The following is a 22,584-nucleotide window of genomic DNA, read 5'->3' as shown; positions in this document are numbered from 1 at the left end:
AGTATAAAAAAAATTTTTCTTACTTTTTTAATGTCTCCCTAAAACACAACTGACTCAAAGAATCTACCAAGAAACAAAAACAAAAAAACTCTTATAAATAAGCAAGTTCAACAAGACCACAGGATACAAGTTCAACATACAAAAAATAAATTGTAAGTCTATGCACTAACAATGAATAATTAGAAAAATGTTTTAGATGTAACTTACAATATGTGCAGAATCCATATGCTAAAAACTATAAAACACCAACAAAAAGTTCAAAGACCTAAATAAGTACAGAAAGAAACCACTCATGAATTGGAAGATTCAATAACATTAAGATGAGAACTCACTCCAATTAATTTAGAGATTTAATGCAATTTGAATCAAAATCCCAGTAGGACTTTTTGTAGATACAGATGAACTGATTATAAAAAATTATGTGTAAAGGCAAAGAAAGTAGAATACTCAAAACAATTTTAGAAGAGAATAGAGATAGAAGACTCGTATGACCAAATTTTAGGCCCTATTATGAAACTAGAGAAATCAACTAAAGCCATAAGGTATCACTGCATGCCTATTTGAATGGCTAAATGTTTTTCCAGCTTTACTGAAATACTTGACATATAACACTGTGTAAGTTTAAGATGTGCAACGTGATTTTATATATATAAGTATTTTTTAAATAATTACTACAATAAAGTTAGGTAGCACATCCATCACCTGACATAGTAATCATTTTTTAACACGGTGAGAACACCTAAGATCTACTCTCTAAGCACCTTTCAAGTATACAATACATTGTTAACTACCACCACATTAGATTCCCTGGAACTTATCCATTTTATAACTGGAAATTTGTGCCTTTCAACCAACAATCTCCTCTAGCAGATACCAATGTACCCTCCCCTTCTATGGGTTGGACTTTAGATTACACATATAGTGAGATCATAGAGTACTTGCCTTTCTGTGACTGATTTAATTCACTTAGAATAATGTCCTCAAGATCCATGAAATTTTTTAAATGTGACAATACCAAGTGTTAATAAGGATGCAGAACAACTGAAACTCATACATTGCTGGTGAGTACATAGAATGGTAGTTTGCTCTGAAACACAATTGGACAAATAAGTACAAAGTTAAATGTACATTTATCACATGACCCAGTAATCCTAGAGAAACACCATGTCCACAAAACAGAAAACATTAACATATCAATTCTCCCTATTTGATCTTTAGATAGATTCAAGACAATATCAATCAAATCCCAGCAAGCTTTCTTGTGTATATTGACAAGCTGATCTCAAAGTTATATGGAAAGAAAAGGAACTAGAATAGCCAAAACAATTCTGAAAAGAACATTCGGAAGTTTTCTATTACCCAATTTCAAGAAATTGCAGTATGCGACAATAATCAAGGTAGTATGGTTGAGGAAAGGACAAACAGATCAACAGAACAAAATAAGGAACCCAGAAACAAACCCATACCAATAGTCAACTGTTTTTCAAACACAACTCAACAGAGAAAGTATTGTCTTTTCAACAAATGGTAGTGGAAAAACTAGAAATTTATGTGCAACACAACAAAACCTCAACACATACTTCACAAGGTGAAATGAAGGTTTTCAACTCATGAGCACAGCAGACTCACAAGCAGAGAAGCAAATGATCTCAAAAGAAAGGTCAGATACACAAAGGAATGACAAGCAAAGCAAATGTTAAGCATGTGAGTGACAACTTTAACAATAATATTTTGTATTTAAAACATATGAGGGGCCCTGGCTGGTTGGCTAAGTGGTAGAGCGTCGGCCTGGCGTGCAGAGGTCCCGGGTTCAATTTCCGGCCAGGGCACACAGGAGAAGCGCCTATCTGCTTCTCCACCCCTCCCCCTCTCCTTCCTCTCTGTCTCTCTCTTCCCCTCCCGCAGCCGAGGCTCCATTGGAGCAAAGACAGCCCAGGCGCTGGGGATGGCTCCTTGGCCTCAGCCCCGGGCGCTAGAGTGGCTCTGGTTGCGACAGAGCGATGCCCCGGAGGGGCAGAGCATCGCCCCCTGGTGGGCGTGCCGGGTGGATCCCGGTCGGGTGCATGTGGGAGTCTGTCTGACTGTCTCTCCCCGTTTCCAGCTTCAGAAAAATACAAAAAATACAAAAATACAAAAAAAAAAAAAACCAAACAAAAAAAAACCATGAGGAATGAATATATACAAAAATGGAGAAATAATGGAGGGGAAGAGAGTAATATCTAGAATCCTGCACTGCCCAAGAAAAGATGTACCAATTAGATTTTAATTCAAAAATGCAAGCTGTAATTCTAAGGCAGCTGTTTTCAAAGTGCGGTTCATAGACAACCGGGACTCTCCTAAACCTTTCTAAAGATCTGCTAAGTCAAAATTATTTTCATTATAACACTAAGACATTATTTCTCTTTTCAACTCTGTTCACATTAATACTGATGATGCAAAAGTAACAGTGAATAGAGAACTGCTGCCATCTTAAGAGGAATCGAGGCAGAGGTACCAAACTGAACTGGAAATCATAATCTTCCCCACCAAGTACTTAGTTTTTTTAATGCCACTTTCATTTGAGAATACCCTTGATGAAGCAGTAAAACTCATTTTATTAAATGTCAACCCCTCAGTACGCATGGTCTTAATAATCTATGAGATAAAATTAGAACGTTCTTTGAAGCATTTCTGCTTCACAATGAAGTACAAAGGCTGTATGTACTAAGTAAGCATGTGATTAAATGGTAAACTGAACCCGACCTTTTCTTTCATGAACACCGTTTTTACCCAAAAGAAAGAAGACTTGGGTATTTGGAAGACATTTTCTCAAAAATAAATGATATAAACTTGTTATTTCAAGAAAAGCAACTAAAAGTAATTTGTTGCCTATAATCAAAATTGAGATTTCAAGCACAAATCAGAATATTGGAAAACATACACCTCCACTGTGAGCTTGACAGTTTCCCAAAAATTTAAAGGTTTTTCTAATGAGATTGGTGGTAATATTCCTAAATGTATCTTTAATATTATAGTGTGTTGACATTCTGGCACTGCTCTCCTGCTATACCTTCTTCCTTCATGCTCTTCCAACTGCCCCAACCCAAAATGTTACCAATTACCATATTTTCCCATGTATAAGATGCTCCCATGTATAAGACACACTTTAATTTTGGGACCCAGAATTTGGGGGGAAAAATTGTATTGCATAAAGTTATTGAACTCAAATTTTATTCATAATAAAATTCATACAACTCCTCATCTGCACGGAAATGCAGGAAATACAAGTAAAACAATTTACAACCAGTGTATAACATGCACCCAGTTTTTAGACCCCAAATTTTTCAAAAAAGGGTGCATCTTATACATGGGGAAATACAGTACATTTCTTCAATTCATTAAAAATATCTCTTCCCTAATATTCAGGGGTTACAATACCATTTCAGTATCTACAAAACCTGAAACAAGTCTTACAATGCCATGCCTTCACCTTTAAAGCAAAGAAGAAATTCAGTGTACTGTATTACCAACTCACTGATATTCCCAAAGCCTACAGCAGTATCAATAAATCATGAAAGATATACACAATTATATAGTAATCACTCAAGGTGTATTCTAAGTAATACGTTACTTTGAGTAAAAGGTCAACAAAACTCTCCCCTCTATGGACAAATCTGACGTTGTGATTAACTAGTTCCCTTATTTTTAAACCTGGTAAAAGCGGAATGTAAATTGTGTTACTAGCAACATGGATTATGGTTAAATAGGAAAATTTACCTGATTGACGAGATAAATCTAGAAAGAAAGAACTGCAAACGAACTATTGTTGTTTGGTAGGATGCCATAGCTTGGGATTTCCTAGGGACTTTTTTTAACTGGGCATGTCTCTATAGAGCAGGGGTCGGGAACCTATGGCTCGCGAGCCAGATGTGGCTCTTTTGATGGCTGCATCTGGCTCGCAAACAAATCTTTAATAAAAAGAATAACGTTAAAAATATAAAAACATTCTCATGTATTACAATCCATTCATTTCCTATCAGTCATGTTCATGGTTGCAAGTGGCTGGAGCCAATCACAGCTGTCCTCTGGGACAACACCAAATTTTTATTGGATGTGTACACGGGTCGTTGCATGGCTCTCATGGAATTACATTTTAAAATATGTGGCGTTCATGGCTCTCTCTCAGCCAAAAAGGTTCCCGACCCCTGCATTACAGCCTCAAAAGTCAGAGTATTGATTGCCCTGCCCTGCCAACCATGTTTTTGGACTTCTGGCCTCCAGAACTATAAGAGAATAAATTTGTTGTTTTAAACCACCCATTTGTGGTATTCTGTCACAGTAGCCCCAAGAAACTATTCCATCAAAGGAGCCCTGCACCCATCTCAGCTGTCACTTCATGGACCAAAAACTAACCACCCTAAACAACTGTAAAGATTCCCATAGAAGAGGATTGCCTGTCATTGCTCTACTGGTATGATGATTCCTGGCAATATCATCCTATGTCAATCTGACATCAAGTGTGACCTAATTCGGTCTTACCTGTCTAAATAACTTTTGAGCCTGCAGTTACTAATGATATTTATAGTGCAAAAGTATCCAAATGCTTTACCCTTTTTTATGGCACCAGAGATAAGTATAATGAATAAAAGTGTGAGCTCTGGAACCTGGCTGGATAGGTTTTAAATTTTTAGTTTTATATACTGTGGTCTTGAGTAAATCACTTCATCTCTCTGTGTTCTGTAAATCATAAATATTTTATAGCAGTTACCTTACAGAATTACTGCATGGATTAAATGAGTTAATACCACGATTTTAAGATTTCAAACATAAATTAGAATTTTGGGTAACTTGTATCTACTGCCACTCTGAGCTTTATGAATAATAACTTGGCCTGACCAGGTGGTGGCACAGTGGATAGAGAATTGACCTGGTACACTGAGGATCCAGGTTTGAAACCCCAAGGTCGCTGGCTGGCTTGAACACGAGCTCATCCGGCTTGAATACGTGGTTGCCAGTTTGAGAACTGGATCATAGACATGATCCCTTGGTCAATGGGTTAAGCCCAAAGGTCATGGCTCGACTGAAGCCCCTCATTAGCTCACGTATGAGAAAGCAATCAATGAACACAAAGTGCTGCAACGACGAATTGATGCTTCTCATTTCTCTCCCTTATTTGTCTGTCCCTGTATGTTTCTCTCTCGCTAAAAATAACTTCCATCTCTGTCACAAACCACTTTTTTCATTAAGATTTTAAAGTTAATTACTGTTTTGCTGTACATTACATATCTTTTTATAACTGTGGTTTTATATATATATATATATCTTTTCTGATGTTTTATATTTATGCTCCCCCCTCCCTAAATATTACTAGAGGAACACGTATTTTGTTCTTTCCAAAGCCAACTGTTGAATTATTTATGAACACGTTTTAAATCCTTTACTACAGATCACTTCAAATAGGGTGTGTGCGTGTTTGAAATATTCAATATGTAACATCATCCTTTTTCATGCAGTTGTTATATTCAAAGAAAAAAAAGAGCTTTCCAGGATTGTGCATAGTCCCAGAAAAGGCCAAGTATTATATAGATTATAATGCAGGGGGGGGGGGGGGAATAACAAGAACTTATCTATATAGAAATAACAAAAAATTCCAGGTTTTCCATAACATAGTGCCACCAACTGTCCTTGCCAAATTTGTGCTTCCCTGCTAACAGTTCACTACACATACCATTTTTTCTTAGCTCAGTCCATTGTGACAAAGATTCTCTTCTTAAACTCTACTCAGGCTCTTCTGAGCCGTTTTTCAACTAGGCCTCAACATCTGAACTATGTTTGTCTCTGCATTGTCCAATATTAACAAGAATCCTGCTGAATTGGTTTAGCAAGAATGCCCCTCCTCTGTCCTTCCCCAAGTGGTGTCTGATCACACAGGCCAGCCTTCAGCAACTGACTTCCACCCTGATACTTGGCTATAAATTCCCATTTACCCATGCTGTATTCAAAGTTAAATACAATCTCTCTCCTCCACTGCAGAAGTCCCTATACCTATTCTCAACAGTCCCCCTGGAATTAAGTTTGCCTTACCATCATAAACAAACACCGGGAATACTTTTTTCCTGAATATCTGGTTTATAAGATCTACTATGCTGAAATGATCTTTTTCCCTGGCTCACCTTTTTTTTTTTTTTTTTTTTTTTGTGGGCCATCATCTTTAATCCTAGCTTGCACCCAACAGGCAAGTAAAAACACACACTGGGCTCCAGAACCCACTCATTCAGTGCTCACAAAGCTACTGACTTATCCAAGTTTCCTAGAATCAAAGGTTTCTAGCTCAACAGACTTATTCACCTCTGTTTCCCATCTCCTTCCTTCTCCCTGCACAAACTCTGCACAAACTGGCTTCTCACTCAACACTCCGCCATCTTGGCTGCTTCTCCTGGCCTCCTCCACGTGGCCTTTCTCTGCTCTCTGCTCTCTCCTCTAATGCTAATCTCAGGAACCTCCCTGGCTCATCTTTATAGGACCTATTTATTCTCTTCTAGAATGCTATCATATACAAAATCAGTTACTCAATGTCACCCCCTCCCCCAAACATGCATCACTCCTCTCTCTGACTGGGAACTAATTCTCATTCATATATCATTACATGGATAATAGGGCTGCCATTCAAAATCATCTGATTACCATAATTGGCTTAGGTTACTTACTATTAATTAAACCAAAAAGATATGTGAGAATTGGCAGAAAATGATTTTTTTCTATGAAGGTACTATCAAATAATAACAACCCTGAGCTGACATGCCATTTCCCATACCTGAGGGACACATGTTTTCAATCAGACCAAGGCCATCACCATCAGTTCTCGTAATATCAGGTATAAAGATAATCCTAAAAGTTGTGAAAAGTATGTAAGGTTTTAAAAACTCAGACTGCATACAAAATGGCTTACCCCAAATGCAGAAAGTGAGAAGGCAAAGAAACTGTGATTTCAAAATTCAAGGACCAGTATTTCCAACACAATATTCTATATCAGAGAAACAGTCAAGAAAGTAGAGTGCTTGCTTCAATAGCATATATACTAAAACTGAATGATACAGAGAATATTAGCATGGCCCCTGCACAAGAATGACATGCAAATCTGTGAAGCATTAAAAAAAAAAAAAAAAGGTAGAAGCACAGAGCAAAAAAGGAACCCAGAACTCCAATTCAAGGGTGAAGACACATTTCTCCCTAAGATGGTAGAAAGCCAAACAATAAAAGAAGAGAGGAGAGTACCAGGAAAGATTTAGCTGAGGAAATTATCCAGAACTGATAGATAATGCAATATAGTTGAAGAACAGGAAAAAGTATTCAGAAGCACTTTACAATTGTTTGGCAAGAATTAGTGATAAGAACCTACAGCAAACTTAATAAAAGTTATTAAAACTTAATAAAATGGCATACATCATAATATACTTCCAGGCTTACCACTAGAAATACCAATAATAAGGTAAACATTGTTTATTAATTTAACCCAAGGTTGTTATACTGGAAAGATAGGACAAGAGATGATTAAAAAAAGAAGAAAGCCTGACTAGGCGGTAGCACAGTGGACAGAGTGTTGCAGTGGAATACAGAAGACCCATGTTCAAAACCCCGAGGTACCCAGCTTGAGCGTGGGCTCATCCAGCTTGAGCATGGATCACAGACATTACCCCATGGTCACTGGCTTGAAGCCCAAGGTCGCTGGCTTGAGTAAGGGGTCACTCGGTCTGCTGTAGCCCCCCAGTCAAGGCACATATGAGAAAGCAATCACTGAGCAACTAAGGAGCTGCAACGAAGAACTGCTTCTCATCTCTCTCCTTTCCTGTCTATCTGTCCCTCTGATTCTGTCAAAAAAATAGAAAAAGAAAAGAAAAAAGAACATCAATTTTATCTTCCACACTGGAAAGTCAACAGAATGTGAAAGAAAGAAAGGGGAGAGGGACTGATAAAGAAACAGCAGTATAAACATATTATTTTAAAATATGGAGATAAATCCCAAAGTAATAGCTAAGCATAGAAAGTGGTATCTCTTTAAAAGTGGAGAACTGAAGTTTTCTACTACTATAATCCTTATAGAACCACTTGAGCTTTTTTTTTTACCTTTATTCCTCTGTTTCCGTTTTAAAAAAGAGAAAAAGGAAAAATACATTAATATATTCATATGTGAATAAAAGCTGAAAAAATAATCACAATTAAATGGGGGAGTGTAATATGAGGCTCAGTGAAATAAATAGGTATGTTTAGCTGTAAACTCCCTCGATGATCACACCACCTTACATTTTTACCAGCAATACATGAGATTTCTAATTCTCTCTTACCTTTGCCATTTGGTATGATCACTTTTTAATTTTAGATATTCTTATAAGTGTGTATTATCTCATCTTATACATTCTAATACGTGTGTAGTATTTCATCCTCCTATGCATGAACTATTTTTTTTAATGTCAACAACAGTTATCTGGGTAGTATTTTGTGGGGCATTTAAGTTTTTTCTTTATACTTATGGGGGAAAACAAGAAATCTAAGAAAGGGGGAAGGCAGATAAAGAAACTTTAGCAAGTTTTTATTTATTTCTTCCCTTTTTAAAAGATTTTATTTATTGATTTTACAGAGGCGTGGGGGGAGCAAGAAGTGTCAACTTATAGTTGCTTCACAAACCGCATGCTTGTATGTGCCTTGACCAGGCAAGCCCAGGGTTTTAAACTAGTGCGCTCGGCGTTCCAGGTCAGCACTCAATTCACTGCACCACCACAGACCAGGCTAAAAATTCAACAAGCTTTAAATGTACCTCTCAGTAAATAAATACTCTGAAATACTTATTTTCTTTCAATATCATGCCTTCAAAGACATTTTACTGTTTTAATAGAAATGTTTGTGATAATTTTCTTCTCTGAGATTGGGGGGGGGGGGTTCTTGTTTTAAATTCTTCTGTTCTGGAATTTGCAATTGCAATTCACCACTGACAGCTGTATATTCCTAAATTTCTCACTTGCATTTTCTCATTTAAACCTCACAACCACCAATACAGATTTTAGTATCCCCATCTTTGAGGAAAGTGAGTCACTGAGAGATTAAGTAACTTGCCTGAGGTAACATGGTAGCAGGACAAAACCAGGCTGAACTCTATACTGCACCTCAGGATAACTTCTAGTACAATAACAAGTACCATGCTAAGCAGTTTTTGGCTGCAAATCACAACCTAATAGAAATCATTAAATGAAGTACAGTAAGTACCAGAATGGATCTTAAATTATAAAAATGAGTTAACATTTCATAAAGATTGTATATGACTGTGCATTGTATACTGATCTACAAATGTAAAATCCATTATGGTATATCAAGGTAAAAACATCTTTTGAAAAGTGCAGTTTTATTATGTTTCAGTAATCCCTGTTAAACTCTATAAGCACCTGCATCCAAATTTTTCTCCTGAAGTATACTTAACAGCTAGGAAATTAAGGGATCTTAGAGCTACAAGTTATCTCAGAAGTCTCATATTCTTAGAATAAATATAATTTTAGATTTTTCATGTTATTTTAATATAAAGACTGCCTGTCTGCAAAAATCTAAGTAAAACTGACATACCTGGAAGATATTTAAATTTGATCAGCATCTATCTCCTCTCCAACCACTCTCAGCACCCAAGATACAGGCATCATCCCGTTTGAGCAGGGTTAGAAAAGGCTAGTTACTTGGTTCATCTCCATCCCAGAAATGCAATAAATTTTAAATTACAAAGCTCCACCTTTCCACAGTAGGGTGATATCAATTGTTTCTCCAAACTTCAATGTATTCACAAAATAATCCTGCTAAAGATTTAAATTATAAAAACTTCTTTGTTGTACAAATCCACCAAAAAAAAGAACTAAAAAACAGAGGAATTACTACAAACAGAAAATGTAGAAGAAATACTCAATCTCATTAATAATGAAATTAAGTCAAAACTACAAAATACTGCTTTTTACCAATAACATTAGAAAAAAATTAAAACTCAGTATTGTCTAGAAGAGATACTTTCATGAAAATGTAAACAATCCTTTTCTTAGGCATTTTAAACATTTATTCCATTTGACCCAGCAATTTTGCACCGCTATTTATCCTATATAAAACTGTGTAAAACCACATGCAAAGATGTTCACTGAAATATTGTTTGCCACTGTACAAAATGGGAAACACAAATCCCCATCAATATGTAATTAAATAAATTACAGTACAACTTCAGTTGAGGTACCAAACAGCCATTTTTTAAATAAAAGGAAGTTATGAAACATTACGTATTAAAGGAGCTCTTTTCTGAAAAACTGTGTTAATATACGCATTGGGAAAAATGGGCCCAGACTGGAGCAAGTTAAGTTTACAAAAGAGGTTTCTTTAGGAAAACAAAAATTGACCAAGTTCTCCATGCATCTTAACATCCTGAGAAGCAATTTAAACAACTGATAAAGAATTTGGGGGTGAATCCGAATTAGTAATAAATACGAAGGAAAATAATCAAAATAAAATTATTAAAGTCATAACAAAGTATTGTAAAGAAAAATAATTATATGGCTCGGTCATTACTAGACTTTACATAATCACAAAGCAAACACCAAAAACTGGAGGTTAAGAATAGAAGTATGAAGAAAAGAAAGCTACGGACCTGGCCAGTTGGCTCAGTGGTGGAGCATTGCTCCAGCGTGTGAATGTTCCAAGTTTAATTCCTGGTCAGGGCACACAGGAGAATCGACCATCTGCTTCTCCACCCATCCCTCTCCCACAGCCATGGCTTGATTGGTTTGAGCACATCAGCCCTGGCACTGAGGATGTTTCATGAAGCCTCTACTTCAGGTGCTAAAAAAGCTCGGTTGTGATCATGGCCCCAGATGGGCAGAGCATCAGCCCCAGATGGGGGTTGCCAGGTAGATTCTGGTCACGGTGCATGTGGGAATCTGTCTCTCTATCTCCCCTTCTCTCACTTGGAAAAGAAAGAAAAAAGAAAAGAAAGGCAAAGAAATCTTCACTATCCAGAGTGGAAAATCAATTAAAAATCCTTAAAACAGACAAAAAAATCTAGAAGCAACACAAGAAAATTACTTATAAATATAAAAATAAGTATGATCAGCATAAAGAAGTAATACTTGGGAGAGGGCTAGGGTCTACTTTTTTTATAAGCTTTTCTTTGTACATTATATGCATGTACTACTTTACTAGATTATAAAGTTAATGGAAAATCATAGAAAAGAAACAATGGCCAGTAAACATGGAAAAAGCAGCCCCATTTGTAAGGTTCAATATGCAATGATAATAGATAATACTTACATAGCATCTATTATGGGTTAGACACTAAATGCTGTATACATATTAATTCATATAATTAATTATAGCAGCCTTTGACCAACATACCGTTATTCTCCCATTTTACAGATAAGAAAACTGAGACAATGATTTGTCAAAGATCAAACTGCTAGTAAAAGGCAATGTCAGAATTAGAAACCAGACAAGCTGCCTCCAGAGTCCACATGTTTAATCACTATTATAGAATGACTATAAATTTACTAGGTTGGGAAGAAATAACTAGTTTGGTAGGAACAGTAAGCAGCCACTCACAGTTGGTAAGAGGACAAACTGGAATGAAACTGGAGGACAACTAGAAAAATATTTCAAATTTCTCTAAACACAGGCTTTCAAAGTGGTATGAGTATAACCTAACATAACTTCAATGGAGAAAAATGTCAATACCTATCAAACGTATTAATGTATGCACATGTACGGTATGTATGTGTGTGCATATGGTATGTATATATCTTCATCCTCTTTTAATAGCAATTCTAAGAATCACTCCTACAACTAAACACTGTATAAAATATATAAAGGTGACTTGTATTAACACAAGATTGGAAACAATCTAAATATCCATCAAGAGAAATCAGTACACTAATTAATTGGAAATATGAATTCTTGAATACACTTAGGTAAGTATCCAATGATAAATGAATACCTTATGTTATTTAGACATTGAAACATCCTAGAACATTTAACCATGACACATTCTGTAAAGATTTTCAGAAGAGTATCACTAAAGTCCAGTGATGAAGTCTACACTGGTTCATTGGTGAGTCATAGTACGTTACTGGTTTTAAGTAAGAAGTGTTCAAATAGAGACAAATTTTATTTACTCTACATTTTCCAAAATATATATGGTCCAAGAAACCTTTTTGTTGTGAAAACCAATTAAAATCTAGTGAGACAACGGTATTCCACGAAATGCAATAACCACAAATAAATGTATGGGCTCAAATCAGAAGTCTGCTCTGAGGACTCTGATTGTATATGGCATCTGATCTGAATGAATCCTTTACTCCTAAACTATCCCTTCCTTCCTTTCACAATACATTCCTCTATACTTCACATACTACCCAAATTTAAGCAAGAACTCTATAGGATAGTCCTGGAGTAAAGGTAAATTAAGAATTGTTCTTTATCAAGCTAATTTACAATAAACACAAAATCAACACTACAAATTTATTAAGGCTTTCTGCTTCTAGCAAAAAATGGAGTAACAGGAACCAGATTTACTCTATATCACACTAACTATTAAGCCAAGCAAAATACGTAAAACAATGTTTTTAAGACACTGGACAACAAGTAATGCAGGGCAGTGATCTCTGCGAGAGGAGAAACAAATGAAATAACCCCTAAGATTGTCCCTAGCTAACTCTGAGGAGTCAGGGATGGGGTGGGAAGAGGGAGATAGAAGGGATGGGTGTAATTATAAAGAAGTAGCACAAGAGAATCAGTCTTGTCCTTGTGGAGTTAAATATCTTGGTTGTGGTTACATGAAATTACACCTTATTAAGTTGCAGTTACACAACATCCGTGTGCACACACACAAAGGAGTACACATATATACAGTAAAATCTGAATAAGGTCTATGGATTGCAGCACTGTAAATTTCCTGGTCTTGATCTTGTAATCAAGATGTTAACACTGAGAAAGGTTGAGTGGATGAGTATATGGGACCCTCCCCGTATTTCTTTTGTAACTTCCTATAAAACTATACTTATTTCAAAATTAAAGGTTTTAGAAAAAATTAAAAAGAAAACAGGCAGAAATCATCAGTTGGATAAAGAAGATCCAACTATATACTACCTGTAAGAAATTCTCTTTAAAGACATAAATAGGTTAAAAGCAAAAAAGATATACAAACCTAACAATCAAAAAACTAGAGAAACAATATTAAAATCAAAGTGGATTTTAGAGCAGAAAGTACGAGAGCAGTAATAAAGAGAGGATTATTTTATAATGATAAAATGATCACTCCATGAGGAGGCAAAATATATTAACTAAAAATTACAAATGAAAAAGAAAAAAAGACAAAACTACAATTACACTCAAAGATTTCAACAAGCCCCTTTCAATGATTGATAGAAGTAAGACTTTCAATATTAGTAGGGTTCTCTTGAGAAATGCAATCAACCAAGTTGACCTAACTGACATTTTGGGCACAGAACACACATTCTTTTCAAGTACACAAAAAACAGTGAGCAACACAGACTACATTCTAGGCCATAAACTTTAAAAAAATTTCTCAGTATTCAAATCAAACAAAACATATTCTCTGACTAGAAGAAAATTAAATCAGCCTGACAAGGCGAAGGCGCAGTGGATAGAGCATCAAATTAGGACGCGGAAGACCCAGGTTCTAAACCCCGAGTTCACTGGCTTGAGCGCAGGCTCAAGGGCTTTAAGCTCAGGATCATAGACATGACCTCATGGTCGCTGGTTTGAGCACAAAGGTCGCAGGCTTGAAGCCCAAGGTCACTGGCTTGAGCAAGGGGTCAGTCGCTCTGCTATAGCCCCCTGGTCAAGGCACATAGGAGAAAGCAGTCAATGAACAACTAAGAAGCTGCAATGAAGAATTAATGCTTCTCTCTCCCTTCTTGTCGTCTGTCCCTATCTATGTCCCTCTCTCTCTGTCTCTGTCCCAAAAAAGAGAGACAGAAGAAGGAAGGGGGAGATTAAATCAATATTTTGGAAATCCTCAGATATCTAGATACTAATCCCCTAACAAACTTCTTTTAAAAACCCATGGTCAAAGCAGAGATCAAAAGACAAATTTTAATATTTTTAAGTGAATGTAAATGAAAACACAAGACACCAAAATTTGTGGAATTAAACTAAAGCAGCACTTTAATAAATGGAGAAGAGACAAATGTTCCATGAAGAATTCCAAATCATTTACGTAGATACTCCAAGAGAGGAGTATAACTTTTGATATGATGTGAGGTAAATGCTACTAAATTTCTGTGATCTTCCTTCGAGAAACCCATAACCCATCTTATCATAAGAAAAGCATCAAACATACACCAATAGATACAGGTACACCCTACAATATACCTTAGACCAGTAATTCTAAAAATTAAGGTCATCAAAAACAAGGAAAGTATGAGAAAATGTCACAAGAGGAGCCTAGAGATATAACAACTAAATATAAAAGTAGTATCCTGGATAGGATCCTGGAACTGGAAAAGAACATGACATAAAAACCTAAGGAAACCAATACAAACTATGGGTTTTAGCTAATAATAGCGTTAGCTACTAATAACATATCAATATTGGTTTGTTAATTGGACAAAAAGACATTAATGAGGAAACCTGATTGCAAGAACTCTCTATATATACTATCTTCTTAATTTTTCTGTAAATCTACATCTGTTTTAAAAAAAATAGTCTATTAAGGAAAAATTATACTACATCTACGAAAACTTCAATTATCCTTGCCCAAAGTAATTTCTTCCTTTTATGATCTGTCAGAACATATTGTATAGTTCATGACATACCTTGCTAACTTTTATAAAAGTTACATTATGGCTCAGATCAGAACCATACATCTTTGTAAACTGCCACCCCCGCCTTCTACCTCCACTTAAATATAATGCCTTTCTCCTAGTATGTAAATAAGATTTAAATAGCTAACTCAGGATTCTGAAGTACCTTTCAACTGTGATTTCTTTTAAATAATTTATCTTATTAGTATAAACTGATAATTCCTCAAGTACATAAAAACTGCACAGTTATACTAACACAAAATGAGACAACTTATATAGTACTGTATGTATAAATCAATGTCTTTCAAACTGAGGTCCATATGTATTGCTGGGATCTGACATCATTATGAGAAATTTTTAATTGCTTTTTAATTTTTATGATAATTTTGAAATGCCTGATAAAATACACTCAATTATATTGATGAGCAAAATCCAAATATTAACATGCAATGCTAACTCCCACATTTACCTTTGATACTGATGTCTAGCAAAGTTACTTTTAATAGCAAATTATTCATTCCCCAGAAGTGATACACAAATGAGAAAATGCACAAACATAATAACAGAGCTGCAAACAAGTTTTAATAGAGGAAAACTGAAGTCAAGAGGCAAAGTATTATATTATAGGCATGCCAAGAAACTTGAAATGTAAATAACTCTAATATCAGTCAAGTGATTCATTTTGACAATATAACATTAATCCACTGTATTAGTGTTAATTTTTGCACTGGTTTTAGTTTGGTTACTTATAAATGTAATTTATAACTGTAATCTGTTTTTTGGTTGTAGCAAAGATATGCAAAAGGAACTTACTCAGACATGTTCCAACAAATTTAAGTAACATTTTTAAAACCGAGCCAATAATCTCTGCAAGAATTTGTTTTCTGCATTACACTTACCCTGGCACTATAAACTCATACCTGAAAAGCTGTTATTACATTCACTCAAGAGTATGTCCAGCTGTACTTTAGGTTGCCCAAAGGCACTCTGATACAGATACTACTTCACAATTTAGTATCTCTAATAATTTAAACATTTCACTTTAAAGGCAAACTTTAATTTTGAATATCACAAGAACATACAATTTTGATTTGCCTAGACATTACGTAAACTAAAAACTTTTAAAACTCAGATTAAAAATGAAACTCAAGTACTTAACAAGCATAGGTTTAAGTCCCAGGATTACTATTTGATAATTGTGGGATCTTAGTAAAGTCTCTTAAAGCCCTCTCTGGGCAACAGTGTCTGCCTGTGTAAAATAAGAATTCTATCTGTTCTGCCTTTATCACATAAGCAAGTGTAAAATGAATAAAACCTACCTAGACTTACCAATATACTTCTTTTTATTCAGGACAAAAAAGGTAAACTGATGTGTACAGTTTACTTCAGAAATACACTAAAATATAACAATCTTGTCATCATTTTTAATGAAAAGGTTTTAATCTACATTTAAACACTGACTATATAGATACAACTTATTAGAAATTATGAAAGACTGTGGAAATACAAAAAGGAATAAAAGATCTATACTTTCAAGGTATGTGTGTGTTGGGAAGTAGGGGCACTTAAAGAAAAATCTATTGTGCTGTCAAAAAAGAAAAAAAAATAGGCCCTGCCAGGTTGGCTCAGTGGTAGAGTGCTGCCCCAGCATGTGGTTGTCCTAGGTTCAATTCCCAGCGAGGGCACAAAAGAGAAGCGAACATCTGCTTCTCCACTCCTCACCTCCCCACCACCCTCCCTTTGTCTCTCTTTCTTCACCTCCAGCAGCCATGGCTCAATTGATTTGAGCGCATCTGCCACGGGTTCTGAGGATGGTTTTATGGAGCCTTCGCCTCAGGTGCTAAAAATAGCTTAGTTGGGAAATTGACCCTAGATGGGCATAGCATCAACCCCAGACAGAGGTAGCCAGAAGGATCCCGATCGGGGCGCATGCGACAGTCTATCTCCCCTCTTCTCACCTGGACAGATAAATTAATTAATTTAGGGAAAAAAATAAATAAAATTACAATTCTAAAAAAAATATACAATACATATATATATATTTATATATATATATTACTATGAAAACTCTAAATACCTGGGAAAGTGGGAGTCAGACTGCTTTGAAGATTTAAAATGTTATTCTAATACCAATTATAAACATCTGGTATAAATTATCTGGTAGGCACTGTGATATTGCAGATAGGTACATTAGATTAAAAAAAGACACCCTGGCCAGCTAGCTCAGCAGTAGAGCATCGGCCTGACATGTGGAAGTCCTGGGTTCAATTCCCAGCAAGGGCACACAGGAGAAGTGCCCATCTGCTTCTCCACCCTTCCCCGTCTACTTTCTCTCTATCTCTCTCTTCACCTCCCGCAGCCAAGGCTCCATTGGAGCAAGGTTGGCCTGGGCACTGAGGATGGCTCCATGGCCTCCACCTCAGGTGCTAGAATGGCTCTGGTTGCAACAGAGCAATGCCCTGGATGGGCAGAATATCACCCCCTAGTGGGCATGTCAGGTGGATCCCGGTCATGTGCATGTAGGAGTCTGTCTCTCTGCCTCCCTGCTTCTCACTTCAGAAAAAAAGATACCAAAAAAATATACAAGACATACGCTGTTCTTACAAAACAGCAATCAAGACAGAAAGAAGAAAAACTTAAAAAATGGAAAGAGACGTGCCAAGCCAAGATGGAGAAGAATGGTGTACCACAAAAGCATATAGCACTCAGGGAGAAGGAATCTATGGAAACATACATTAACAAGAAAAAAATTTTTGATTTTCCATTTCCATCCTTTTTCTTTAAGCACTGGGGAATTTTAATTCAAGTAGAATGTTTGATGTTTTGTTTTTGTTTTCAATTTTTAATTAGTTAATATTTGAAAGTTCAGTGTTAATAAATGAATTGATACTGGTACATCATCTCTATTTTCTTACCTCAAACATTGCTACGGAAACCTCTATTCAACTTACGGTACCTGTATTATATAGCACTCATCATGGTATAGTCATAGGGGCAAAAGTGTTCCTTCCCCCAGAAGACAGGATTACCATTAAATGCATGTTTACTGATAATTCCCCAGCCCTTTCTAGGAGGTGGAGGTGCATCAAAAATATTATAAGACAGATCAGCTGTACCTCTCTGCTATGAAAAAATGTGTTTTCACAACAGCAGACAATATTTTTTACCTCCAAGAGCACTGTAGAATACCAGAGGATGATGAATGAACACAAGCAATGAAATTGGACTGGATCTCAGAATTAGAGAAAAATCATTTTTTCTTGCACTGAAACAGAGGTATATCATTTTTAGCTACAATGCTAACATTTTGCAAAACTATAGTTTCTGCCCTTTCCTCCATTGTTTTAACGGGAAGTGCCAACATAAATTGTATATTGCATGACCAGCAGTATGAAAGAGATGGTTATGGTAAAGAGCCAATTTTCTACATACCCACCAACATATCAATACCATGGTCAGAATGCTTATACTGAGCAGATGATAGATATAGCAAGAAAAGAATTCAGAGCTAGTAGGTTCAATGCCTAGAAAGCAGAAGATGTTTCTGTCAACAATGCATGTAGTAAGTAGGACAAACAGACATCTTTAAACTAGGTTTATTACTACAGGTCAAAAATTAACAAAAGATGAGAGTATAAGACAGCAGCTCTAAAACTTTTAGCCACAGTATACTGTAACTTCAGTATTCAGTATTATGGTGGATTCCAAGCTAATTTTGTTCATGCCACCCACTTTTTCCAACCACTCAAGACAGCATACAAAATTAAAAAAAAAAAAGTGATGTTATTAATAGAGAAAACCCTAAATTATGTCTGATTCTTTTCTAAAAGTAAATCACAAACTTTATCACATAACTTAGTAGTTAACTGATCTATATATTTGGGGTCTCACAGCTAGTAAATGTCAAAATCTGGGGGCTGGTGCAGGAGGAAAATAAGAAAAAAAAACTCAAAGTATACTTAGAACCTGCATAAATTAGAAGTACTGCCTGACCAGGCAGTGGCGCAGTGGACATAGCGTTGGACTGGGACACAGAAGACCCAGGTTCGAAATCCCAAGGTCACGGGCTTGAGCCCGGGCTCACAAGCTTGAGCCTGGGGTTGCTGGCTTGAGGCCCAAGATCGCTGGCTCAAGCAAGGGGTCACTCACTCTGCTGTAGCTCCCCCCTTCCCCTGGTCAAGACACATATGAGAAAGCAATCAATGAACAACTAAAGTGCCACAACAAAGAATTGAAGCTTCTTATCCCTCTCCCTTCCTGTCTGTCTGCCCCTCCCTCTGTTTCTGTCATCATACATACATACATACATACATACATACATTAGAAGTGCTATCTACTCCTTTTGATCCATTCCCCCAAAAAACACCTCTCTCACAATATACTCCAGTATTGACACTGCTCTTCCTGGAATCTCTTCCTTATCTTACCAAAAACCAAGCAAACAAACAAACAAAAACAAACGAAAGAAAACCTTATCTGGAACATAAAGAACTTCTGCATTAAAATATACCAGACATCATTCTAACATATCTTATTCTTATTCACCAAGCAGAGTATTCGGGATTGTTAATTTTGTTAATTATTAATAACACTAACTTCTAAATGCTGTGCACTTTACCATTCATTGCGCCATTTGACTCACACAAACCTAGGAGGTAAGTACTATCATCTCTATTTTACAGATGAGAAAACTAAGGCTTAGAGGTGTAAAAGACTTACTCAAAAAATAAATAAGGGCAGATAATGTTGCACAGTTTGGGTAAAACACGCGGCGTATTTATTTTCAACCATAATCATAAAGAAAACTGCTCTTGAAATTTTAGTATCTATATTAAAAGAAAAATAAGCTGCTTTTGGCCCCTGCATACAAGATAGAGCAAAAGGAGGTTTATAGCTATTTTATGGAAAGTAGTACAATAATTAAATAATACCAGAATAAATTCTGCGCACTCACAACTATAAACCTACTTTTGCCCCACTCTGTAAATATTTTTTTAACAGCCTTTACCACATATGTCTTCCTCAACCATCTCTATTCAGTAGCTCATTACTGTTCAGTAGCTTATTTAGAATCCACTAACATTTATTTCTAAATAATTCCAAATGAAGAGAGCCTGAGCACTGTGAAGCGGTGTTTTTCCAAAGTATTGTGTTATGGAAAAGAAATTTCCAGTTATAAAAAATGGAACACAATTTAAAACAGATTTCTTCCCATTATCATAATGGGGTGGGCAGGGGGACTGTTCTAAAGCTATGCCAAAGAAGTAAAAGTAACCTTCATTCTACTTGGACAAATTCTAAAACAATGGAAATCTTCCATTATAGCCATCATGGACAATGTGATCTCTTCAAGATTTCCTCATCTTCTTGAAACAGATTAAAGGAAACCCAAGGGAACCGTTTCTGTGGTTAGGTTGAACAAATTAATCCACACAATCATAAAAGAGTATTTTAATGTGCTATTTTAATAAAACAGAACCATTAGGAATTCACCCTAAACTAGGCCTCAAATTGCAATGATTTTTATCTCCTTTATTCTTCTAACATGGTCACCTGAGTCTCTCTCTACACTATACTCTTTGACATAAGTAAGCTAGTTAGTACCTGGCAATTTCTCTTCTAATTCACATCTTCTAATCTTCTGTAAGACAGAAAAGCAAATAAGCAGCCACTGTTATTAGACTAGTATCTGAAATACAAATGGATAAACTCAGTACATGATTATGAGATATGTTTTGGCTTCCAGACCTTTCCTTTTGGCTTAATTTTGTTTTACAGTACATTCCAGAAAGTTGAGAATAGTGGGTAAAGGTCCTCCAGACAGTAGAGATGATGAAAGAAAAAAAAAAAGAAAGAAAAGAAAAAGATAGGGGGAGAAGGGGAATTAAAGGATAGCCAGCAAGGTTAAAGAAAAGCTATTAAATGAAAGCTATTAAAGGGACAACCAAAAAAAAAAAAAAAAGGGACAACCATTCAAGTAAACATAAATAAGAATAAGAAGCCATAGAGAATTTTAACCATAATGGGAGACAGCAGCAAAATGGATAAGGAAATTCATACATATTTATGTTGAAATACTATTCAGCAATAAAATGGAAAGATGTAAATCTTGCTACATATGGATAATAGGATGAAACTCAAACATGTTGTTGAGTAAAAGCAGCCAAACACACTACTCCATTATGTACAATTCAAAATAAGGAAAACTAATTTATAATAACACAAGTCAGTATAGTGGTTACCTCTGGAGAGGAGAGGTTAACATCTGGGAATGGCATAAGGTGCTTCAGGACTGCTATTACTATTCCATTTCCTGATTTAGGGTGGCATTTACAAGATGTATTCATTTTGTAATAATTCACTAAACTGCCAGCACACTTACAATGTGTAAACACAACTGTGTTCATATTACACTTCAATGAAAACAAGTTTAACTATAAATAAAACAACATGCAAGGGATTTCTAGCTAAATGAGACAATTTGAATAGTGAGGTTAATCTCTGCTCCTTCAACATCTCTAAAATAAGAGGTAAAGGAATTAAGACGCTCACTCATAAGAACAAAGACTTTCCAACACTGACCACAACAACATCCCCAATTCACATGCTTTTCTGCAGTGTGACCTTGCCACTCTCCCATCAAGAGATGGAGTTTCTGACTTCTCTAGAATCTGGTTGAGGCTTCTGACCAATAGTTACGGTGGTAATAGCACTTCTGAGGAAAGGTAATCGAAGGACATGTAACTACCACCTGATTCTTTTAAATACTAATTCTTGAATCTCTGAGCTGCCATGTAACAAGTCCAACTACCCTAAAGCAATCATGCTGAGAAGGCGACATGCAGGCTCTTGGGCTGACAGCTGAAGCTGAGCCCAATCTCCTAGCCATCCCTGCCAAGGTACCACACATTTAACGATGAAGCCATCTTGGAAGTAGATCCCAGAGCCCTGGCTGTTTGAGTCTCCCTGTGCCATGAGTTAACACAGCCGAGGCCCCAAACATGTAGAGCAAAAAAAAAAGACATCCGTTCCATATTCTGCAAATTCCTGACCCACATATCCTATGACACTAATAAAACGATAGTTTTGGTTTAGTTTTTTAAAGAGTAAAATTACCAGATCATTAGAGGAGAGACGGGTAAACAAAACAGGTGCAAACTTCTGAAAGACAAAAAGCAGATGAAATGTCCAGTGTCTCAGGTTTCAACTAACATGTCAAAAGTCCATTCAAGCAATAGAATCCTACCTAGAAAGGTCTAAGAATTGGTGGCAGAGGCTTTAAAAAGGATTATGAAAAAAACTAAATCAGAACTGAGTTAAACTCCTAGATCTGCTCCTCCAGACTAGGCCTCCAAGAAACTGTCCCACCTCTATAAATCTCCTCCCCCATACCAACCTAAAAACAACGTTTAACTCTAGAGATGCTGGTTAGAAATAGACACACAAAACAAAGCACAAATCACAGTGAGGAATAGCCAGCCACAAAGTCCACTATCCCATTTTGGCTAGCAAGGTTATGCTACCAATGCACTAGCTACTAAGCTTATGCGGCTTGCAGCCCCAGGATGCCAGTTGTCCAACAGGTCTAGTACCCTACAAGTCACAGCAATTTTCAAAAAATATCACTAGTTCTTTTTAGGGCAAAATTGATAAATATCTGATGTGTTTGACCACACTGGAGCTGTATACATGAGAGGTGTAAGGTGGGTGGATAATGGGGGAACTCAGGCCCTTTGGCTAGGACCACCTACAACCAAGCACGCCAAAACGAACT

General features: G+C 36.3%; 1 protein-coding gene and 1 non-coding gene across 4 annotated transcripts in view; one reads left to right on the top strand and one right to left on the bottom strand.

Annotated features, from left to right (window-relative positions):
* KDM6A (lysine demethylase 6A) overlaps window positions 1-22,584 on the bottom strand; it is a 250,028-nt gene that overhangs the window by 188,347 nt on the left and 39,097 nt on the right. The gene's annotated exons all lie outside the window — the stretch shown is intronic.
* Window positions 7,034-7,139, top strand: LOC136317971 (U6 spliceosomal RNA). Its single transcript, XR_010727958.1, has one exon. It is a non-coding gene; the product is annotated as a U6 spliceosomal RNA (small nuclear RNA).

The sequence above is a fragment of the Saccopteryx bilineata genome, chromosome X (assembly GCF_036850765.1).
Source record: "Saccopteryx bilineata isolate mSacBil1 chromosome X, mSacBil1_pri_phased_curated, whole genome shotgun sequence".
Classification (NCBI taxonomy): Eukaryota; Metazoa; Chordata; class Mammalia; order Chiroptera; family Emballonuridae; genus Saccopteryx; species Saccopteryx bilineata.
Note: the sequence above shows the minus strand (reverse complement) of the source record. Positions and strands in the feature narration are given on the sequence as shown.